The following is a 24,696-nucleotide window of genomic DNA, read 5'->3' on the forward strand; positions in this document are numbered from 1 at the left end:
TTTTCATGGTAAAAAGTTGTAAAAAGGTACGATTTATTTTATAATAATGTAAAAATGATGATTTTCTAACTATGTTGTGTAAATATATATCTATTCCGATCCAGATACATTCAGAATTTCTGATACAGTAAATGGGGATTGTATAACATGAAAACATTATACGATGTTCTGAACATTATCGTTATAATTCCACATGAAAATCTTGTTATTCTCTTCTGTTTCTCCAATGCAAATATATAGCACGTCAGAAGACGATACCCGAGCTCGTTGACTCTACGATGTATTGCGGAACGAAAGTTCCTGCTTTACATGAAAATTATGTTCACTATCTGATGCAAGAGGCAAAAGCCGACATGCCGCGTTGTAGGGAAACGTCGCAGTATCTGACTTAGTTTCACCTCCGCGCAGCACGGGGATGCCAATAAAATTCCGCCGTAGTCCTCGGCTACGTAGAAAACTAGGACATAGATCTCGCCCGACAAGCGAAGACGTAGAGACTACGCATTTGCATCTTTCAACGACCGTACGTCATATTCATATTATCACTTTGTAAGACGGTCGCCATCGCGCGTTTATGCCGTCGCGTAATATCCGATGACTGTTCCAATGATATCGCTGCGACTCATTTAACAGCAGACATTTTTCATGGCTATCACTTTGTTTCTTGTGCGTACCGAATAATATGTGTGAGAAAACTATGAACTCTGGTATACGAGTAGATTTTCCCCTCGGGATTAAAGATCGTCTAAAACAGAAGATCCAAAACGAGAAGCCGATCCGCCGAAATGTCGTTCGATTCCGAGGGTGCTAGATTAGATTGACAGTGCGCGTATCGGCTCGATGTAAAAGAGCGCATGGCATAAAGAGGCGCGACGTAACCGACGTTATCGTGTGGGTGTAGACGATACTATCTCTAAAGTCCGTCGCGAGGGCATTGCACCGTGCGTGTGTACGCGCGACGGAGGACTTGCATCACTTAGTTCGCTCCTTTAAGACTCCTTAGTCTTCCTCGGTACGGCCGTCGCCGTACGCGCCGCCTTCGCCGTCGTTGTCGTCGTCGCTGTCGTCGGCGCCGTCGTCGACGTCGTTAAATTGACACGCTCGCACCTGCGGCGATCCCCGAGACTCATTTTCAGGTGGCACCGTGCCACATCTCCCTTCACGTGACACTGAACGCCGCGAGAGAACGCTGAATCTCGCGATACAAAATCGCAACGTAAATAAAAATTAAACATAGAGAAAATTCCTACATAAAATAGAGTATTAAGGGGATGCTAAAGTGCCCGTCAAACTTGATCGGGGTCGATAATGCAGAATCATTTGTGCATATCATTAACAAGATTTCGTATGTATTTCTTTTACAGATTTGAAAATCCTTTTCCAGAATTAAAATACACGTATTAATATTATTATATGAACTAGACTTTATACCGAAAGTTAAAAAAAAATTATTTTAAACTGTTCTTTTTCTGACCTATATCTGAATTTGCAATTATAAAAAGTTAAAAAAGCTAATCTTTTTTTCTAGACTTTTAATCTTAGTTTGAATTGCACGATATTGTTCGTATATCCTAGAGGAATACGGTTTTATTTTGTATCGTAGATAATAGATTTTGTATACTAAGCAAATATTATCAAGTGAAAGCTATACTACCAAAAAAAAAAAAAAATTTTTTTTTATTTTTGATATCAACTCGACCATATTCCTCTAGATTTTGATGCGCACTTTAATTCTGTGAAAGACTTTTGCGATTTTATAAAGCCAATTAGAAGATTAGTTTATTTAAAAAATATAATAAAATGACATTTAGACAACTTTAGGATTCCCTTAAACATTTTTATTTCAAATAGATCTTTCTGATAAATCAGTTGACATTTTCTATGCAAAGATGTCGAGACGTTAATAATCTTTAAATTTAAAGTGAACAGTCAAAAGACTTTTCACAGACGAGTGAACGAAAATATAAGGTCTTATTTTACAATTATTTTATCAGAATTTTCAATCTTAAACACCGGTACATTTAATATCGTATATTATTTACGTCTGAAATTTAAATATATACGATATTGACTAAATTTTGAAGTTGTTTCAACATGCTCGCATGATAAAAACAAGTGTTCAGACAGATATTAAATGTAAAATAATCAAAGAACTTAACCTAAACTGGAGAAAGGTTTCAATATCGAAATACAAGTGGTTTCTGTCTCGCGGATTTTATTGTTATCCCTGTCATCAGATTTCTAGTTTCTACGACTTAGTAAAGCTTATCTAGGCATTTTTCGTACTAGACAGAGAGAGAGAGAGAGAGAGAGATACCGGTTCGTCCCTCATTGAAGTATCAAGTCATCGGTACACCGGCTGTATTCTACAGCGGGTAATCTCGACCTCGTCATCAGCGGCAAATATCGATGTCCCAGACGATAAGATTCTGCAGACGGACGCGGCATAACGGGACGCGCAAACGAGTCGCGGCAAGTGATGCCGCGTAGCGATTTTTACGTTAATTATCATCGCGATCTTCCCACCGCGATGACCGAGCGGTGCATTAAACGTAGCGCAAGTAGTGTAATATATCCGCGGAACTCGTACATCGCCGCTGCCGCGATATACAAAAGTAAACAGGAAGATATCAGCCACGCGTCTAAGCGTAAATCGTACATTGCGAGTTAATTATTATCATACGCGACCGCCTGGGAAATAAACAAGCATTACAAGCTCGCTGGCTCGACGCAGTCTCTTAATCTGTATAATCAGCCGCTCGATAAGCGATTGCAATAGACAAGGTAAATCGCTAATCGCGCGTGTGTGTGTGTGTGTGTGTCGACACAGTTGCGTTATGTACCTCATTGCTTTATTTGTTATGATATTTTAATCTCTCTTTCTCTCTAATCTACTTCTTCAATCTAACATATTTTGTTGTTTTACTTTTCGCGGATTAACTTCAACGACTCGCATAAATGATTTTTCTTTTTAATAAAACTTTGTTTTTTCTGAGTTGCGCAACAAGTTTCGATATTAAAATATATCATGTTCATTTATCTGCATATGTATTATTGTTTGAATGAATATTATAAATTACAATGTTTTTTTTTTCCCCCCCCAATCGAGTATGATACCGTGATTTTCGAAAAAGATGAAACAGGAAAGATAATTAAAGATTATAATAATTAATAAGGAGACATAATTAAATAATGAGTAAGGATATATTCCAGCCTCTTTCTTAATCCAATTTGTCAAGGTATATAATTCCATTACTCGATGATTTTCCCTTTGAAATTTCGCAGATTTACACCGAGACGACACACGTTGCCACCCCCTCCCCTTCCGCAACTGTAAAACAAGATCTCACGTCAAGGAAAATTATACGAAGCAGCTGTTCCTCTCGTTAGCATCCGGGATTATTTGCGTTTTCTAGTACCGGCATCACCCAGCATCACCAATATCACTGACAAGCGCGCGCAATAATTTCACTTGGGCGGCATCCGAATCGTTAAAATCGCCGTAATTAATGTCAAACCGTCCACCGCACACGGACACATGGAGGATTATAATAGCTTCGCCTTCAAATATACGTAACGAGCCATACATGACGCGCTCGATGTATTATTGCCGACCATGAGATACATGTGCGCGTTTTTACCGAGATTTTTACCGAGCTTATTTCATACTACTTGATCAGATTTTCCAATATATTAGCATCCCTTGAAGGGTTATCATGGCTTTCGAATCACGTTTTCAAACTTTTTGCATTAAATTACAAAGTAGTATTTTATATTGTATAACAAAATAAAAAAACATTGAGAAAAGAAATACATGATGTGAATATGGATTACGTTTTGATGTTTTTTTTTAATTCTTAAACTTAAATTACTCGAGTCTTTGGCATGTGTATTATAAAAAATTATAACTATAATTATAATTTTCGGATAAACAACTTTTTGTTATATGACCAAACAAATCGTTTACATGCATTTTAGTAATGTACAATCTTATCGTCAACAATTTATACTAACAGGAATGTAGGTTTTAATGATTTAAGCAAATATTTAACATTGAAACTCGAAAAACTACTGAAAAGACTAATCCATCATTTGTTGGCATAGCAAAAAAAAAATCAAGTTTCCAATACGTACCACTACTCTTTTCATTAAATATGATTGAGCGACCTGCATGTTCATTATTCTAATTAAAGGCGTCTTTCAACAGGACTCACAGGATAGATTGCAACCCATATATTCTGTAGGTACATTCATTATCATCTGAACTGCTTGATGCTGTACCCCGTCTATCTGTACGATAAAACTTCGGCCTCGACACAGCGTTCCAAATGAGGAACGTCTAATAGGCAGCAATGCTCGCTGCCAAGGAAGGAAGGTTATCGCGCTCGATACCAAGGATCTCTCCGAGGCGTGTTAATCGCCGAGGGGACCGCGCGGTGACGATTTGCCATCGCATCGTCTTGCTTCGCTTGCATACGTGCGTACGTGCGTGCTTGCGCGTATGTGCCGCGCGTGGAAGAGACAACATCACTCTCTCGTCTCTCGCGCGCCGCGAAGAGGCGTTGCGCGAACAGCGACGACGACGAGAGTGTCGGCATCTTCGGCGAGGCGACGTGGAGAGTAGTGGTGGTGGTTGGCCACCCCTGGCCTGGATACCGAGGCGTGTTGTTCACCTCCGTGTGAAAGTACTCGCACGCATGCACGCACGGACGGAGGCAACGGCCGAGAAGTGTGGGCAGAGCGCGTCATTCGTCGATGTAATGCGTTTACAATAGAGGACACGGTTGTTTTGCAGTTTCGGTATCCTTCAAGAAAGTATTCTCGACCTCATCTCCGCCGCGGTTAATATGAAACGATTACGAAACGATAATGAAAGATACACTACTTTACTTAATTGATGTTTTCGTATTATTCGCTTTTACGCGGATTGCCGCGGCGGAATGAGGTCTGCGGGTGGTCTTTAATGGAGAAAAATAAATTACACGGGAATTATATTTTCGGTTTGTTAATACTCCGAGATGTATAAGAAATGTATAAGAATTCCCAGAAGTGTATGCACTTTTATTAATATTGAAATCTCATTAACTCGCGATCTCTTTGGTATAGGAAACCTTTTTTGTTCCCCCCGCACTTTCGGTACTCACGTGCCGGGTTGAAACTTATACTCGGGATTATTTATCCTTAAACCTAAGTAATTAAACACGGAAACGAAATTGATTCGCGGGATAAAAATATCCGAAAGGAAAGTGTCTTGTTAAACTTCTCTTACGGAAGACGCTCGAGGAACGCGTCAGCTGGAAGATCTGCGCTCATACAAGTTAATTATATAAACAAGTACATAAAAGTATGCGTCGTCACGTAGTTGCCGAGTAGTTCGAGCGAAACGATTTGTCAACGGGGTGATTGTATTGACTGCTCGCATTTCCGATTACGAAATTTCGTCGGCGGTTTGACGTAAGTGCTCGGAGCTGGTCCCAAACTGGGTGTCTGTCTCTCGCTCTCGTTGCCAGTCCTCCCGGTCCCGTTTCGTCGTCCTCCCTTTCGCCCCGCCCTCAGCCCCTTCGCGGCGGCAAACGTTCTCCCCCTCTCGCCGTCACGCACTTCCGTCGCCGTCTTTACGTCGCCGTTCTCCACAGCTGCCCGGCCGCGACATAACCGAAAGGACCACATAGGAGCGGAGTGATGTACCGTTACGTGGTAGAATGGCGGTTGGTTGTTAGTGTGGCAGTGTGTTAGCCGGGCAGGATCACCGTGGGTAGGTAGGTTGGTAGGTAGGCAGGCAGGCAGGCAGGCAGCGCGTGCGCGCGTGCGTGCCGGTCCGCGTGCTGCTGATGTGGGTGTACGGTGAAGGTAATGCGAACGGGAAACGCGAGGACGAAGACGACGTGGAGAGGACGAGGAAGATCTACTACGGACCACCTCACCTAGGAGGTGGTGAGGACGCAACAGCTGTGCGCTGTTCGTAGGTAGTCGGGGAACCTGTCCCTACAAATCTTTATAACCGCTACTACCATTCGTTCTCTCCCGCCATTCACCTCTTTATCCATTTTATCCTATCCTCTCATGTCTCTATGTCCCTCTCTCACCCCTCTCTCTCTCTCTCTCTCTCTCTTCTCGTTTCTCATTCTCTGTTCTTCTTCTCTTACTGATGCCAGCCTTGGCGCACGATATACATCAAAATCCCTTCGCGGGTATTATAATATGATATACCAGGCACTCCTGGGACGAAGTAATTCCAAGATTTCAACGCGATCGTAAAAACGTCGACTGATCAAAATTAGAGAGAATTATTCTCTGAATAACGAGTCTCTTTCCAAGAAGTGTGAAAGATATGCGATTGCTCTTATTATTGTCGCAAAATTAGAGAAAAATTGTTAAAAATTATCACAGAGAACAAGAAATCTAACCTCTGATGCATGTGTATTTACACGTTGTACACATAAAGTGTAGATTAAATATTAATATCTGTCACATATTAGATTTCTCAAAAAAAGAAAATTAATGTCTCATTTTTAATTTAAATTTTCTTTGACGAAAACATTAGTCAAACTTAGGATGACCCTAGAAAAAGTTTAATTAAATTGGAGATTAAAAAATGTTAATTACATTTTTTTGAGGTCCACACGATTACATAAGATGGACTTTTTCGGTTAATTTTCTACAAGAGAATTCAACAAATATATCGAGTATGACGAAAGTCACGCACCGTGTGATCTCAGAAATATCCGGGACAAGCTCACCATTACGTGACAAGCTCAACATATTCGGGATGAAGATTAATCTTTTACTCGTCGCGATGCAAATATTTGCGCCTCAACGAGTTGTCCCACTGTGAGTGACTCCAGCTGTCACGTACAACTCGATATATTGCGCTGTCAATGGGGTTCAAAATTCTGCGCAACTAATAAAAACAGATCATTAGATTCATCTATGCAAGAGAAAGAGAGAGAAAGAGAGAGAGAGAGAGAGAGAGAGAGAGAGAGAGAGAGAGAGAATGTTTCGACAAGTCGTTCCGCTCGATACAATCTGACAGTGTTCAAATGCCTAATTTAATCTGGCTGTCAAGGGCTTAATTGCGAAGGAGGAAAAAGCTCCGCTGTGAACGTCATCGTGAATATTAACGTCGTGACTAGCAATGTCACGACTTATCGTTGCGAGACGGGCCCTGTTCGCGTTAGCCCTGTCCGTTTCTATACAAGCAACGTTAAAAGACAATTAATCTGAATAACTCAGCCTAGACCCGAACTCGTGTCCTACATTTTGTGACGCAGCCACAGTGTGTTTGCACGTTGGACACTTCTAATCGAGAATAACCAAGATGACGCAGTTAAGATATGGTTATAATTAGAATATGGTTATATAGTTGTAGACTTTGCATAGAACATCATAACAAGACGCGATATGCAGCTCAGATCGGTTATAAAGGGTAACATAAATCGGACAAAATTGATCGACGGTATATGTGATCATAATAGATATTCAATTTATAATAATACATCTAATAATAGATTCAATTTAATAATAGAAGTCTAATTTTCTTCACAATTCCAGACATTTTGTATAAAGACGTGTATGATGGACTTAAAAAAGTATATGTAAAGATCAATACTCACTTCAATATTCACTAAATTTTAGATTATTAGTTTAAATAGATAACAACGTAGACTTATATCTTACTAATCTGGGTCAAAAATGATTTCTAATTTCTTATTTTAAATTTAGTCGTCCTAATATTTTAAGACTATTAATTTGAATATGTAACTCTTATTTTGATAGAATTTTTTTCATTATGCTCAAGTTATTTGCTTTTTAGTTATACAAGTATAAGTTACATCTTATAACACAAATCAGTTGTAAGTAAATATAATACAAGAACAATTAAATATTTAAAATACCAAAGTTATTAAATATATAATAAAAACGATTAGTCAAGAAGCTGCTCTAAATTACGTTTAAATACATACTTTATATATAGCAAACAGTTACCATACAGCATCTTACTCATGGTTAATTCATTTTAGACATTGGAATTCTTGATACACTATTGATAATAAATGTCGCTTGATGCAAAGCGGCGCTTTCGTAACGAATGGCCTGCAGTTTATAAAGATTCCACTGTTTTGGCAATGATACGACAGTACGACAAGCATTGATTATACACACTCCTCTAAGCGTTTCAGCCGTATATCGATGAAATTTATATCTTCTCAGTTTATTAGCTAACTACATCTAACCGGCGCGAAGAAGTTATTTCTCGCGATAACATCGAGAGAGAGAGAGAGATGTTCGCCACTGGCTTAACCGGCTCCTCGCCAACATCTAACCGTATCCTGCAAGCTAATCTGCATCGCCTGCTCGAAATAACATTACCGCCACCTCGAGATTGGAGTTTAATGCCGCCGATCGTTACCGCTCTATCGAAACGCTCGTCTTCCGGCGTGTGATACTCCGTCAAATAGTATAGAAAACGCCGCTCGCGCTGTTTTATTCTCCTCGCCACCCTGGTTGCGTGCGCGATCGTAAAATCTAAGATCGAGGATACATAAAAGATGCGGGAGAGCCATAAAATTTCGTTAGCCGATCTGATACGGAACGGGTGAGAGAAGGTAACGGGCGTCGCGTCGAATGAGAGAGAGAGAGAGAGAGAGAGAAGGGGGAGAGGAGAAAAAAGGGGCCGAAACTTATCCGAAATTCCACCGCGAGAGGTTACGCCGCGTTCCTGACTCTCTGCCCCCTTCACTCCCTTCTCGCACGAGCGAGGAGACTCTCACCTCCCGATTCCCGATAAACTTGAGATTTGAAGGACGTAGACCGGGCAGCGACGCATAAAGTGAAGAGACACGGCAACGTAAAAGGTTTGGAAAGTCCGATAACGAACGCGACGGCGCGGGGTCGCGCGTGGGTGTCGGTGGAATTGATCGTGCCCCCGCTTGGCTAGTCCAGCCACGTTGTGGACCCGCGCCAAGAACCAGCCGGGGCCGTTCCTGTTCCCGGGCGAGCGTCGCCTTCGTAGCCGGCGGCCCAAACAATGTGTCCGAGTCAACAAGGTGACAACGCGAGACCCCTCTTTCAAAGAGCCTGCCCTCTCTCATCGCCGTCTCTTATCACAAAAATTCCATTTCAAGTCTGCCGCTCAAAGTTCCTGACCCGACGCAAGGCGACACCTCGAAGGATTTTACATTCGGTTCGAACTCTACGTTTTTCTTTCGATAATCTTTGAGGAAAGTGTAGATTGCCCACTTGTATCGATCGAAAACCAATTGAAATTATACAAAACGCGGAGGAAGTTATCGAAATAAGAATAGAAACGGGTCAGCGAGTCTCTACGTAAACTTTTAAGTCGCGCGTATTCCAGCGACCGAGATTTCGGAGGAAGATGTGCGGGCAAATGGATAACGCGGAGATATTAGATAAAGCTACAGTCCAGGGGAGAGTTATGAAACTACCGGCGCAAAGCCGTGAGTCGGGACGGTCGAATCTTTACGAAGCCAAACTTCTAAGCGGGTTCCTTTTTCGAAACAAAACGGGCAAAGGCGCATTCCCCAACGAACGTCAGACGATGCTTCACAATGGCGTCTGAGATAGTCTGATGAGGTTATTTGTTACATTGTTCGGATATAATGGAGTGGGCCTTGCAACGAATCGCTCTGATCCCCCTTTCTGGCGCTCGAAGGATCTCTCTGGACGAACCTTTGACGATGCGTTAGCCCGCCGCTGGTCTCAGGGTCAACCGAAAATTTTAGACAAAATAAATTTCTAAGTAATTATATCTCTCTTACAGTTTCAAGAATAGGACACAAATTCCAGAGATTTAATGAAATTTGACAAATAAACTCAAATAATATGAAAGAAAAAAAGAAGTGTGCGGTAAGCAGATATAAATATCTACTACAGCTAAAAATAAGACTTTCACGGCAGATCCAGTCGAATCCAGATTACAAAAAACATGTCCACATTTAGTGATATAAATGTCGATTGTAAACTTTTTCTTGTTAAATATGAAAGAAATTGGTAGTCTTTCTTTAATTCTCGTTGTTTGTGAATATTTTCCAGATAACTTACAATTAATTCTAAAAGATGCGACGATTTCGGAGAATCACTCGGAATAAACACGAAATCGCAAGCGTACCGTGTGGTATAATGTGAGCGTGTCGCGTTTCAAGATATCCGCAAACGTCGCTACGGCCCCCGTTTACAATTGCGAGTTAAAACGCAAGTTAATAAAGTACGTAAATCGCGGCGCAGTAAATGAAACAACGGCATTAAGCTCCTGTTATCGCGATCTTTATGCGATGCCGACAGAACCCGCGGGAGAACATACACCGAGGGAGAGAAGAACGAGAGAAGGGAGAGAGAGAGAGAAAAGTTCTCCGTCTGCGCGATTATCTTACGATCGGATTGCCCGACGACGACCCGACATCCTTGACCCGCGAACAAATCTTACGGACTCTGTCGACCCAAAGACTCTCCTCTGAGCCGCGACCTGGGGGACCCGGGGTCTCGAGGTTCGAAGCAACGGTGCCACGTGTACATGTCTCGCGCCCGGTACACCCGCGCGTACACACATACGCATATGCATATACACGTATCCTCGACGCGCCGATACGGGAAACCGCATTCGAACGAACAAAGAGGATCACCCCCCGTCCGCCCGTCCGTCCGTCCGTTCGTCCGCGAGGAGGAGCCGCCAAGGACTCCGGCGGCAATTAATTCTTCGTCACTGGCTTGCGATAGGTGGACGTTCGACGGGGCAGAATAAAGGAGAAAGCATTGCAGGTAGAAAGAGCGAAGAAAATGAACAAAAGAAAATAGAGGAAAAGAAAAAGCGAGAAGGAAAAGGGGAACCGGCGAGAGAAAAGGATAGAGAAAAGCGGAACATCCGCGGACCCCTGGAGACGAATGAGCATGCATATACGTAGTATACGTCAAGCCACTGTCGGACAGCGTGTGCATAATTGAGTACGCGCGCGAGTGCGAGCGTGCGTGAGTGTGTCTACTACGTGTACGTGTACAACCCGAAATAAGCGTTACGCGTACATACGCGAGAGCGCGTGTGCGATCGGACTGTCGGGGGGAGGGGGGGGGAGGGGGAGTGTCTGGTCTCGCCCGGCGTTGAATGCGCTGTGTAATCACCACCTACCATGTAAACGCCCCGGCAATGGTAATAGCTCGTTTAGAGCACTCACATGCGGTTAATTTCGCGATTCCTCACCGGCACCGCACTGCACCGCGCCGAGCGACGTTCGAAGGAGGTTTTCCTCCTCCGGTCCTCGATGGTTGGCTTCGAGGATGGGGGAGGGAAACGCTAAAAGGGACGAAAAGAAATAGCGACGATGTCCTTCGTCCCGATCGGAGATATTTCTATTTTCGTAAAGCGACGCGCGAAGGCTCGTGTGTCGAATCGCTAGGCAGTCCCGCGAATCGATTGGACCCGCGAGATCCGTCGTGCTGACGGTATCGCGACACATCTCGGATCGAGACGAATTTTTGAGGGTTCAACTGATGGACGCGGCGATGTGCGAATCGGCAACGCTTGTTTCGGCAGAGACCATTTCGGCCGGCCGCCCGTCGTAAATCACTTTTCGCAAAAGCCTTCGCGTGCGGGTGGTCCTGTCGCGGTTGATTCGCGAGAATGCAGCCGCACACGGCACAAAAACGCGATTAACTCTTTAGCGTCCTTTTAAAATCCGAGTCTGTATATTATAAATATTATATAGCTTGAGAGTCGATCCATAACGGAAAGGAATGTTGAGACATCAAGTAGTCTCTAGGCGATAAGGGCGATTCTTTAACGGACCGTTACATCACGGATAGATAAATATTTGAAGTCGTACGTTAAACAACTATACGACGGAAGACCGAACCGCGTTTAAATCAGTGAACGGTCTGTGTAGATAAGAGGAAGGTTGGGAAATGTCGTACATCAAACATAATCGATAGACATACTTTTTATTTATCTATCATACCAGTTTTTCGGTGAGGTTTTAGATTAATTATCTGGCTTTCATAATCTCACACGAATTAGGATTTTTCATCGATTTGTCCCGGAACCCGGTTTATATTATGAAATCGATGTGCACCGTATTTCCCAGAAAGAAACTGAATTAGCATAGATAGAGCATCGTAACCATTGTTGGAGAGAAGCGGTATTTTCGTATTTTAGAAAGCAAGCTGACGCTGATATTGTTTTATTCCGCGGCACGCTGGTCGCGGAGAGTACGGCATTGCTGATTAGAATTCCTAGCCGGAAGTAGGCCGCGGGAGGCACTGCAACATTGTATTATTGCCAAGTCATTCCGCTGATGTTGTACTTCGTCAATTCCTATTATTCCCCACCTTCCCACGTCTTACATCCGCCCGCGGAGCAAATGCTCTTCCTTCCGCTTCGCTCGAGACCTGCATTCAAGAGTAGCTGTGACACAGTTTGCGTGTATCGCGCTGCTTATTGCGCTTATTGCCGGAGTCAGTATCTCGTCCACTTCGTTCTTCCAACGACCCCACGAGCAAGATATCCCAATATCTTAGTGCGCATGCAAACGCGATGCCAAATCGATCGTTCGGGACTCTACATGAGACTCCACTTTTGTCTTATATTAAAATCAAATTTTCCTCTCGCAAAAAATAGATTTAGAAATTAAAGCAGAGAGAGACAGACAGACAGATAGAAACGGAGAGAGAGAGAGAGAGAGAGAGAGAGAGAAACAATGATAATCATTTTACAAATTTGCTCCAGTTTCCAAAGTAGAAATGTAAAACTCCGTGCAACACAGCAATATAAAATTTGTAAGTTGCAATGAAACCTACGTTGAGAATCGTTTTTCAAATTTAAACGAATTTCAGAGCGGCATGTACGACGTAAAGATGATCAGCGTTGCGGACGGAATATTAATTATGCAATATCGGCTTAATGACAACCGTAGATGGATACATTTCGAACAAGGGCACAGTCCTCCAGACGGTATATCCCCGATATTAATAGCCATCGATAACAATCACGCTAATAACGTCGACGCAGCCCGACGCCACAATGCGTCAATAAGGCTGAGTTGCAGAAACGCGATATCTCGGGTTTGCATTTAATACCGCGCCGTCATTACAATCACTGTGTACAGTTATCCTCGACCCCGTGTCCCGCCGTACTCCCGGAATATTCCCGCGATGTAACAGCGGAACGCACTTTACGCTTTCATCACGGGGGCGTGTAATTAACGTGCAATTCAAGCTCCTTCTGGAAAATGCACGTTCGCTTCATTTGGCGAAAGGCAATATGTTCAGCGTGCGCCAAGGATATTTACAATGCGCCGGTATGCGACGAGGAGGAGCGAGAACGTTACTGAAGGAATGCCCGGTACGACGTGTTCCTGGTTTGCCGCATTCTTCTGTACACATCTGCTCACGTCCTTTATCAGCGCATTTAATGCCAGGCGCAATTCCCGAATCCGTTTTAGTCGTTTTAACACTTGATTATGCTCGATGTGTGTAGGTCTAATATAATAGAAATAATAAAAATATGATTCTTTTATAAGTTTCCCCAATTAATAGATATGCTATAAAAAATCATATTTATAAGTACTACATAGAATATTGCAATTTATCTTATTATATCTTGTCAATCATTTGCAAGTGTATAGATAAATTATGTACGCAAAATATTCGAGAAAAGGTCTCTATTGTCGGTAAAGAAGACTGTGGCAGCAACTAACTGTATCTCTAAAAAATTCAAAGAGTGAAAGTATTATATGTAGACGAAAAAACGGCATCGCGTCTTTCTCTCTGCCTCTTACATTTTAGGTATGCGTGACCTCGAAATCCGGGGTGAAGCACCTCGTAACTATGAGGCTAGCGCCTTAACCCGTGGAAGGGCCTTAACAAGGGCCTCGCATGACATTCCTTCGGGACCTAGTTAGGCCCGGGGCTACAGTTAGCCGCGGGGATGGATCTCGGCGTACTTGTATCGGTATCGCCATGTGTATCCTTTACCTACACCAACGCCGGAGAGCACTAAAGTGACCAACCGGTCACCTGGGAACTCGTCAAGCATCTGAGAACGTACCAGAGACGAGTCGACCGTAACTATAAGACCGGCGTCGTCACGGCCACCGTCGTCGCGCGATCCGCAGGTGCGCCATGATCGGCCCGCAAGTAAACGCGTGAATATACATAGATCGCATACACACAAGCATACCTGCGGCCGGCCGCCCTGAGTTCCACCACAATTCGCGACATGTGGACGTGCGGTGTCGTGTTCGATCAGCCGGACCTCTCATGCGCAAACGCGACCCATCGTTTTCCCGCCGTTCCTTCACACATCTGTTCCTCTTTCTCAGTAAACTATTAGCTCGTTGCCTAAACGCTTCTTTCGTAAAGTTTTTATACCACTAAACATCTTGATGAATTTCAAATAAAAGGGAAATGAATGTAGAACGGAATGGTCGTGTATTTATATCTCCGAAACTTAATTTACCTAAATTCACTCATCTATAATGATAAAACACTGTAAAGCGCTTTGTTGATTCATCAAAATAAAGATGACTCTATCGTATGTCAAGAGATCCCTATAGAAAAAGAGCGACGATAGTTATCGGACACCCTGTGTATGCAATTACTCTCTCCTTCTCGCGAGTTCTCTCGCCTTCCTCCTCATGACATTTCTCCGTCTTCGCATACACTAGTTTTACCTCCTCGCAAAGAAGTCAGGTGCTTCTCTCTCCTTTCCGTCTCCCTCGCTCTTTTTTCCCTTCCTGGTAATGCCGTTTCTCCATCTGTTTGCAAGCAAGCGCATACCAGTTTACCTTAGAAAAGGAAGGTTCTACTTTCACTCGAGGACTCTCGATCTACAAACGGGGAGCAGAGGGTGTCGCTCGTCTCGCTATCGTTGAGGAAAATAGGCCGACAAGTTTTCATTCAATGCCCTTATGTCAAAGCGCGAATTAACGGGCTGGCGAGCTGGACAATAAGCACATCGAGTAATCGTAGTTTGAGCCTAAAATTTCTCTTTTAACGACAGGAATCACTTTGAGACTTTATACGATTTACATTTGCGTTAATTAGTCACTGCTATGTGTATAATTATTACAAATTTAATTTAAATTACTATTAAATGTTTAAATTATTTTTTTCAACTTTTACTTAAAGCATAATAGGCATTGTTGCGTGCTTATTTATATTGTACAGAGTGTTTCTAAAATCTGTTCCCTTTATTCTGAAAACTGGTCGAAATTATGAAAAACTGTGAAATATGTATTAAATCATTTAGAGAAATAATTCTTTCAAGATGGCAGTAGGAAGAAGATAGAGTAAATCCCTCGAAATAATTGAACGTGTATTTCGCGATTTTTCATAATTTTAAACCGTTTCCGAAATATAAGGGATGAGAACGGACTTTATAGATTTATTATTGTACGACTGCTGATTATTGTAAATTTAAAAACAAAAACGCTATACGTTGCACTCGAAGATATCTTTATAAATTTTGAGCTCATACTCCGTAACATTTTAAGGCTCAATTGATTAATATTAATTCCAGGTCGGATTTCTGTTGTGCTATACAGTTTCTAACGACGTAATCCGGGATTTGCAATAAGCCTCGCAGTCTTCAACCTCGCGAGGTGGCAAATGACATCGGCGACGGCTGTCCATTCGTCTTTGTCCTAGTATAAAGTCGACCGCTATCTTGACACGTTTGTTAAAGCAGTTACCGGTGACATACTAATTGTCCATATGTATTCTCGTTCCCTCTATAAGGAAGATTTTCATTGTTCGTACAAAAGAACAGTAGTATGTGCATTTATGTTGGCAAATCTCTATGTCAGAAATTGCACTGTTACGCAACAGAGACGTTGCATTGTTATTCTTATCGGGATACGTCCATTTTCATGAAATATTACATTTTATCACACGTTCATACGCGAAAACGCAAATAGCATATGACGCTTTGATAAATATTTTGTCGTTAACTCTTTGCTGTTGTTTATTGATTTATTGGAGTGTTCGTTTGTACGTATAAGCGTAAAACGACGAAGTCTTTAATTACACAGCGATGTCATTAATCCGTTTATTCGTCTAATTTTATTCACCCCGGGTATCGACGTTATCTTTTTATTACATGCATTTTAGCTCGGGCTAAACTCTACTATTATTAATTCGAGACGAAGTGATAAGTAATATTAATAAAAATATTCTCTCTCTCTCTCTCTCTCTCTCTCTCTCTCTCTCTTTCTCTCTTGTTCTTTAGAATTAATTAGCTTCCATTACCTGAATAAATTATCTTTGTAAGCGAAAGGCTAATAATAATACAATATAAATTCGAATGACAATGTATTCCTTTCTTTTAATTTTAAAGTTAGATCTATATAGAAGAAGTCAATATATAAAACTGCTTAAAAATCAATGAAATATGTCACGAAACAATTAAGGATTAGTTGGCGACAGAATTGTTATTAAAAAAGTTCAGTAGAAAAGTAATTTAGTTGTAAAACAAAGAAACCATTTCCTCATCCTTCAAATACGTCTTGCTATTAGAGGTCATTGGGTCTGTTAGACTCAACGTTACCACCAAGTTAATAAGAGCGTTTCTTGGAAGGATAACAAGCAATTCTGAAGCACTTCGTGCGTTTAAAAGAAAGAATAGTATTCTCCAATAAGTCAAATATATGTAAAGAATTAGAAATGTCTAAAATAGTTTATCCAATCTCCCATATATATCAATTATGCTGAAAGGCTATTATATATTCGCAATCAATGTGTTTCTGATGTAATAATAATCACCGATCTTATTTTTGCGATTAATCCTCACACGACGCATCAATTTCCGCAAGACCGACCGAGCTCTACTTCTAAACGTCGCAAAAAGTCTTGAGCTCTGACGAGCAGTGCGCGATGACTTTTTTTCCCTCTCGATCCGGATCGAACAGCTCTGCAACAATAAAAACTACATCCACATGGCCCATACCGCCGCCGCCGCCGCCGCCGCCGCCGCCGTCGCCGTCGTCGTCGAGACGCTCGCGCGGGGGTTTAAAAGGCGCGGTGCAACCCGCGCGCGGATATATATCCTGCCGCCTCGTTCGCGTTCGTGCAAATATTGGCGGGACGTGGAATTTCGGGTATATTTTAAGAGATTCATCTGGCGAGAGTCGAAACGTTCCGAGAAGCAATTTCGATCTTTACGATGCTTATTCTCGAGCGCCGGTGCACCGACGCCCGAAAAACAAGACAGAATCCGCGTGCAGTCCCCCGCCTTATCGTCGTCGTCGTAGTCTTCCTTCTCCTCTTCTATCTTCCATCTTCATCATATATTCTTTTCTCTCTTCGAAAAAGTTGCAAGTAATCCTGAACAACAATCGGCATTTCGCAGCTTCTTTTTTTCAAGGTCAGGAAATCGATGTACCACCGGTACCGTCGCCATCGTTCCTTCTCCTCCATCGCCATAGTGGTTTTCTCTCGTTCTTCTCCTCCTTCTTCTTCTTTTTCTTCTTCTTCTTCTTTTCCTCCTCCTCCTTCTTCGTCGTCCATTTCTCGTCTATCTTTTTTTTTTTCCTCTCCGCCACAGTGAGTCCACGGTGGTTGCGTGTTAAATGTCAATGGCGGCGGCGATCGTCGCATGTATGTTTATCCGAGTGACTGCATTTGGGCAGCCTTGGTAGGCGCTAAAATTCTCACTTTCAGCCTCGTTGAGGTCAGCCAGCGCGGACCTAGCCGAAATTCCGAGCGCTGATTCATCGTGGGATCGCGCGTGATACCGAGAGATCCCGAACGGCGAAAGAGACAGAAGAGAGGAAGGATAGAGGGAGGAGGAGGAGGAGGGAAGGAGGGGGGAGAGAGGGAGAAAGAGAGAGGTAGAGATTCTCTCGCAAAGCGAGCACACGACGCCGTCGTATATTAATTATATCGCGCGATGCGTCATGCGGATCATACGTTATGATTCGATTTCCGTTGCGATTGAATTTTTACGAAGCCCGCGACGTAATGGCGGGATGTGATTCAATGCGATTCAACGTATTCGATCAAAAAACAAGACAGATACGCCGACATTGGTCCGCCAGACGGTCTGCCGACTTTGAGTAATATTGATCGGTGAGCGACGTTTACCTTGCATATTTTGACAAATTCGCACTGGCCCGACTAAATGCGCCAGCTGGATACAATCGTCGTTTCTCAGAGGACACCATATCGAAGACAATAAAACTAGTTTTATTGGCTTTAAGGAAAGTGTAAATTAATGTCTCTAATATCAGAGCGCGACGATGAGCGACGATTTCGGATGAATTTGTCGACAGCACAGGATAAACTTTCGCGAGGAAGATTTTAGGTTTATTGCCAGACTGCGGTACTTTTTGTTTAAAAAAAAAAAGTGCATTCCATTGTATGCATTCATAATATGACGCAAATTTGTAAAAATGAAACATACGGGAAGTTGATATATCAATCACATACTCGTACGGCCATTCGGAATTTATAACGATCGCTGCGCATACCGGTTATCTAGATCTGTAGCTGTTGTTGGCAAAATGATTTATGAAAGATATAAGATATGAATTATAATATCAACGCATCCGCTTTAGTCACGACGCGAGATAGCGGAGGAGAGGTATTAAGCCGAGAAGTATTTCGCGGGGCTTCGATACTGGTTTTCAGCCACGCTGAAATAATTGAAATCACGCGTTAACGAAATTGAAATCTCACCTAAAATGCATAAGCGCACAAATAAGCAGATATGCACAGAGAGAAAGTCCGACACGTTCAGTCGCGAAGGAAGAAATCTGTCAACGCGTGATTTCAGTCTCCCATCGCGGACGTAAATAAGCAAAAAATAAGCATAAATCGCAACGCGTTATCTCGCACTATATATATGGTATATATATAGAAACGTCGTTGCCAAGTGAACTTCTATAGGATTACCCATCACGTGTAAAAGCTTATGCAATATCCATGCAGTGTGCGTGTGTGTGAATTACAGGCGAACGTGTATCGAATAAAATCACATGAAAATAGCGTACGACGATATTAACGCAAAAAGGAATCAATATTAAGCAATATTAAGCTAGATATCGTTCGGTCATCAATACATATATATACCTACGCGCGCCTCGTTACGAGGACGAGTGCGAAATGTAAGTCGGCGCAGGATTGCTCCTCGGAGGAGGAGCAAGGAAATCGCACCGTGACCGGATATACGGCGATAAAACCGAAAGTGGCGTGACGTAGTCCGCGCCCCGGGTTTCCCCCCACAACCATACCTCCTCTTTCCCCTCCTCCTTCGTCTGTCGTTCTTCTCCACCTCTTCCTCCTCCTCCTTCTTCTCCTCTTTCTCCTCGTCCCATTCCGCAGTCTTTCTCTTCTCTTGCAGCGCCGGTCGTTTATGCTCTTGCCAAGGTTGTGTTCCGTGTGACCATGCTCAAAGCCATGTCGTATATATGCAAAGTAAATGCAAGGTCGTTCGCGCGTGTCCCTGCTTACAGCGCGTGTGTACCAGCCTTCGTGCGTGCGTGCGTGCGTGCGTGCGGACATACCGTGCGTGCGAGCGCTCGAGCGCGCGCGCGCGCGCGACTTGTCGGGCGCGAGTAGCGTGCGAGGAGCGCGGAATGACGTGGCTACGGTCTTGGCAAAAATTGCCGACGTTTCGACGGAAAGCTCGGCTGCTTGACCGAGACAAAACTAGGCCTTGAAGTGTCGCGAAGTACCGGGCGGGCGCACGCCGCGCGCCGTCGTCGCGCGCCCGCCGGATTTTGCGTCCGAACGGGATCGCCAGAGCGAAATCTCACGAGACGCAGCGACGATTGCCCGTGTGAAAGCAGTCAAACCACGATTTCATATTGAATTGTTATTAATGTTCTCTTATTACACAAGTAAAAAATAATTCTAGATAAATGTATTAAAAACTACAACGCTTCATTCTATATCGACTCAATGTTAGTTGGAGTTATATCGTGACGTTTAATTATTCTACTCTTGTTCCAATTTAATTTTTGACAATTTTTGAAATTGAAATAATAAACAAATTGATAAATAAATTAAGTGTTTATGGATAAATTAGAATTAAAAATTATAGGGAAGATGATACAATATTATAGCTACTCGTAATATCGTTATTATTAGGTAGAGAATTCTAGCTATTGTTTATAAAATTTATTGTTTAGCAACAGTTTATGTATTAAACATATTTGCTTATATTCTGCAATATTTTCTTTTTATTTTGACTAAATATACAATTTCATAACGAAACGCTGCGTTTTCTCTTATCGATCCATTATGCAGTGTCATCACATTTTTATAAATAACAAAAATATTAAATATTTATAGATATTGAATCTAGAATCAACATATCTTGAGTAACATATTGACAAATAGAAATGTTTTAACTATTTTTATTTTAAAATATAAATTATTAACAAGGTTATTGCACAAATAGGCTATAATATCACCTTTTGCTATACTGAATTCTAAAAACAGGAAACTGATAACATTGATAATTCCTTCGCACTCAGACATTTTCTGTATTTTTGTATTCGTGAAATCACAATTTAGGAAATATAATTAAAAAATTGAAATATAGTTGATTGAAATAGTAAATATACGACAGACTATATAACAACATTTTTTTTCTTTAATATGCTTCACGTAATTATGGAATACGATGAAAGGAATTTTTAGTATAAATCTGCGAATAATATAATAGGTATCGTAGTGAGAGCAAAATGATGCTTCGTACACTTTGCGTTCCAAGTATGTAAAGTAAAGGCTAAACCTTGAATGATATTTATTGGCCTGTTCTGCATACTAGATTCAAAAATAGCTGATTCATTGTACGTAGTAGTGTGACTTTCATTCACGTAACAATCCGCACACGTGGATTCTGAATCCGCATGCGAGAAACCTCAATGTCACCGTGATTGTTAACAGAAATCCGCAAGTTAATCTATTGGTTTAACAATTTACTAAAATAGATATGTAAATCTCGAGAGATGCATTTTCTTATGAATATTAAATAGCGAGGGTGAGAAATACGGTCAGGGGCAGTTCATATATTAATAATTTAATAAATAAGATAAGATATGCGACTAGACGGAATTAGAATCTGAATGTTTAATCAATAGAGCGCGGAAGTAGATAAATTAAATTGGAAATTTAAAAGAAAAAAAATTTCCCACATTTTCTGCAAATAGTATTGTAATGTATTGTATAATGTATAATATTTAAGCAATAGAGAAATAAATACAGAAATATCACGAAGAGGCAGTTGTGATTTAATGTCTGAAAAAAAAAAGATGCCCATTAGCGAAGTAGCGAGGTCTAGAGAATATTTGTCTAGTGCGACAGGATTTTTTTTAATTTTTATGACTCGAATAATAAAATTTTAATTTGTAATATCATGTATTAATTAGAGTTTTGCAGAAGTAGATGCATTTTCCATTGATATCGAAATACGCAACCTTATCTCGAGTCGTTTGCTCGAAGATAACAAGGCAGCAGTGTATACATTCTTATCGGATACCTATATCCTCATTAGATGTGACTGAGATATATTTAGTCTAGATGTATCAAATGATATCAGAAACTATAATACGAATTGAAAACTCCAAATAATAATAAGTAATGTCAATTTTATGATTTAAATAGTAAACGTGCTAAACATGGACGCATCTAACACAATTAAACGTAAATTCTTTTCAATTTTATTTTCCGTATATGTAACCGTATATATATTTCTGTATGTGTATATATAACTGAAGCTCATGTATTATGTAAAGCGAGAGAGTCAAAGAGATAGAAAGAGAGAACACAGTTCTTTTCTATAAATATATGATGATGACTTTTGCAATGAACAGCATCTATATTTTGTCTTAAGCGAGTGAAGGAAATCCAACTTGTTGTTTCAATTAATTATCAGGGCGGTGCCCTTTTCCCCCTTACACACATCACCCGTTCACATAAAGGCGCAATTATACTGAAAGTTAAATAAAGATTTCGATTTCGGGCTGACGGAGAGAGGCCGCGATTACACTCCGAAGAGACTTTTATTCGACTTTGCCGGCCCGGATCACGCGGCAAGAACGCGCGCGTCCATCTACGTGCAGACGGCGGTGTGTGCGCGGTACACACGCACTGTAACCACGCCGGACTACCTGGATGTGCTCTCGGGCTCCAATGGTCCGCATTCCAAAAGTCAAGGACTCTCTCTCGAATCCCGATCCGGACGTCGGAGGCGCCTCCTCTCTTTCCGCCACGTGCCTCGCCTTCTCAGGTCTCTCTCTCTCTCTCTCATTTTATCGTGTCTTTCCTCGTTCCCAGCCGCGAGCGAGTGGCCGAGAAAAGTGCTTACGACCTGGCGAATCATCCCGAGTATCCCCCATTGTATAACACGTTTGATCGATGAGCAACTTACCGAGCCGAGCGTCGGACCCTTGATGAAAAAAAAAAAAAGGACAACGATCGAAATATCGTTGCTACAGACGTCGTTACGTCGAATTATCGGTGTAAATACTGACCGCGCGAACTCGATCGCGTTCCGGATGAATTTACAGCGGACGATTTTTCTTTCTTTTTTTTTTTTTTTACCGAGAATCGTCGATAAAATTCTCCCGGCAACGTGATGCTTCGATGAGGAAATCGATTCCCTGTTATCTTCCTAACGACTATCATTGGCTCGATTATTGAATGTAATAATATGTTATTATTACATGTTGATGTAACATTAATGTGTAACAACTTTGTTCGAAGCGATATGCAAAAATCTTAAATAGAAATCAGAAATTTTTAGAAAAAAAATTTTGATTTTTAAATTTTGTTTTTTCAGCGAAATGTAAAAACGTTATATCACGTTAAAAAAAATGGCAAATTAAATAACGCTCGCTCACATAGGATACATATTCATACGTATAATATGTATTAGTTCAATTCAATTTCAGTGGGGACTAATGAAAAATTAATTACAATTTGTTCATTATTTTGCAGCGTTATATTGGTCATAATGAGCCACATGTAGCAATTTAAAAAAAAATCGTGGCGCATTAATCGTGACCTACACTCGTCGATTTGTTGCTAAACCTTCGGTTAGTCTCGGCATTACGGGCCATCCTAAAAACGAGTCCCGAAAGTAGATTGCGCCGCGCAAGGTTTGCTGATTAAAATCGGAGAGACCTCGTCGGATATACCTTAATAAGGAAATCGTACCTTGACGGACAACCGGTGCGACAATGGCGTCGCGAAACGCACTTGGCGGCGAAGTCGGTAATCCAAGGATACGGTAAGGATACGGTTTTACGAACCACCAAATATAGTTACCTGCAAAATAAAAAAAAAAATATCTGGTTAGAAATCAAAGCACATATTTATTCACATATGCAGTCTTGTTACATTATAAAAAATTTTACTAATAATGCTTTACAATATAAGATGATTGCAATTAAATCAGCTGTAGTAGTTTCGATGTGATATTGTCACATTGAAAAAATAATTATTTCTTAAACAGTTGGGGATGACGAATTCTGGACGGAGGTAAGAAATTAATTAAAAGTGAAGCCAGCCGACACCGGACGAAGCTAAGTATAAGTCTCTGCTACCGGAATACAATATTCAGAATGATCACGTTTCAGGCAATTTGATCGCAATTCTCGCGATAATCGAGAATGCCGTTCAGGATTATTCGGCCGTAATCGAATTGAAATCGTCAATCGAGCGTTGCAGCCTCGAATTTATAACTCTCTTCCTCCGCGAGACGCGATCTGCAATCGGGGCAGCCGGTTAATGCACCATTGTTGGCGGCTCGAGTGCATCCGGTCACGTAGAAAAATGAGCGTCGTTCAACGATCGTGAACCTGCGAAACAGTAAAGAGCAACAGGTTTCGCCGGGGCGCCGTTATCGTGCGAGTAACTTTGAGAACGAAGCGAGACATGACGTACTTCGCGCTCCTTTTCACTGTCTCTCTCTCTCTCTCTTTCTCTCTTTCTCCTTCTCACTCTTTTTTCTCCCTACCTTTCCTTCCTCTCCTTTTTTCCCCGCGGCTCGCGAAGGCGGATGAAGGCGAGGATAAAGTCGAAAGGCATTCACCCTTGGTGAAAGTAGCTCCGCGATCGATGTCGCCGCCGTTTCGGCCGTATACATGTGCGCAAGCACGGTGAGCTTTTCACAGCGGCCAGAGCTTACATGCTATTTCTCCGCACCAGATATTTCCCCCAAATTTTTCCTACCAACGCGAAATTCTCGTATCATGTTCATATTTAATATTACAACTCCTGTAATGCCGACTTTTGGCCGACAATCCGAGAAATTGTATCTTTGCAAACTGTAATATCTGAATTTCCAAACGCTGCATAAAGTAGAATTGTATATAATTTGTTTTTAACATAACTTTTATAGCTTATTTATTTAGCAAGTAAATTTTTGTACAATATCTTTCGAAAAAGTTGTTTCTGTCAATTGTTTTTTATCGTTAATGTTTTGATTTACTCATTTATCGATAGGAGAAGAATTAAAAGAATGGACAGTAAATTAAAGATTACGTTGTACATCGAGCGAAACTTTTTTAATCGGATTTCCTTGAAAATCCGAGTTGAAAATTTATCCAGGCTTAGATTTTGATTTAGGTCGGAAATAACATCTAAAGTTTACTCTCGTGCACGAAATATTGCAGAACTTATTGATTGACATTAACTGAATGTACTTTGATATATATATATATATATATATATATATATACA

General features: G+C 41.5%; 1 protein-coding gene and 1 long non-coding RNA gene across 5 annotated transcripts in view; one reads left to right on the forward strand and one right to left on the reverse strand.

Moving 5' to 3' along the window:
• Positions 1–24,696, reverse strand: part of LOC105836438 (ABC transporter G family member 9) — a gene marked incomplete at its 3' end in the record, with an annotated part of 125,884 nt that overhangs the window by 69,366 nt on the left and 31,822 nt on the right.
• LOC118644303 lies at positions 83–23,300 on the forward strand. Its single transcript, XR_004962108.1, has 2 exons — positions 83–2,784; positions 3,286–23,300. It is a non-coding gene; the product is annotated as an uncharacterized LOC118644303 (long non-coding RNA).

Source organism: Monomorium pharaonis, chromosome 2 (assembly GCF_013373865.1).
Source record: "Monomorium pharaonis isolate MP-MQ-018 chromosome 2, ASM1337386v2, whole genome shotgun sequence".
NCBI classification, from domain to species: Eukaryota; Metazoa; Arthropoda; class Insecta; order Hymenoptera; family Formicidae; genus Monomorium; species Monomorium pharaonis.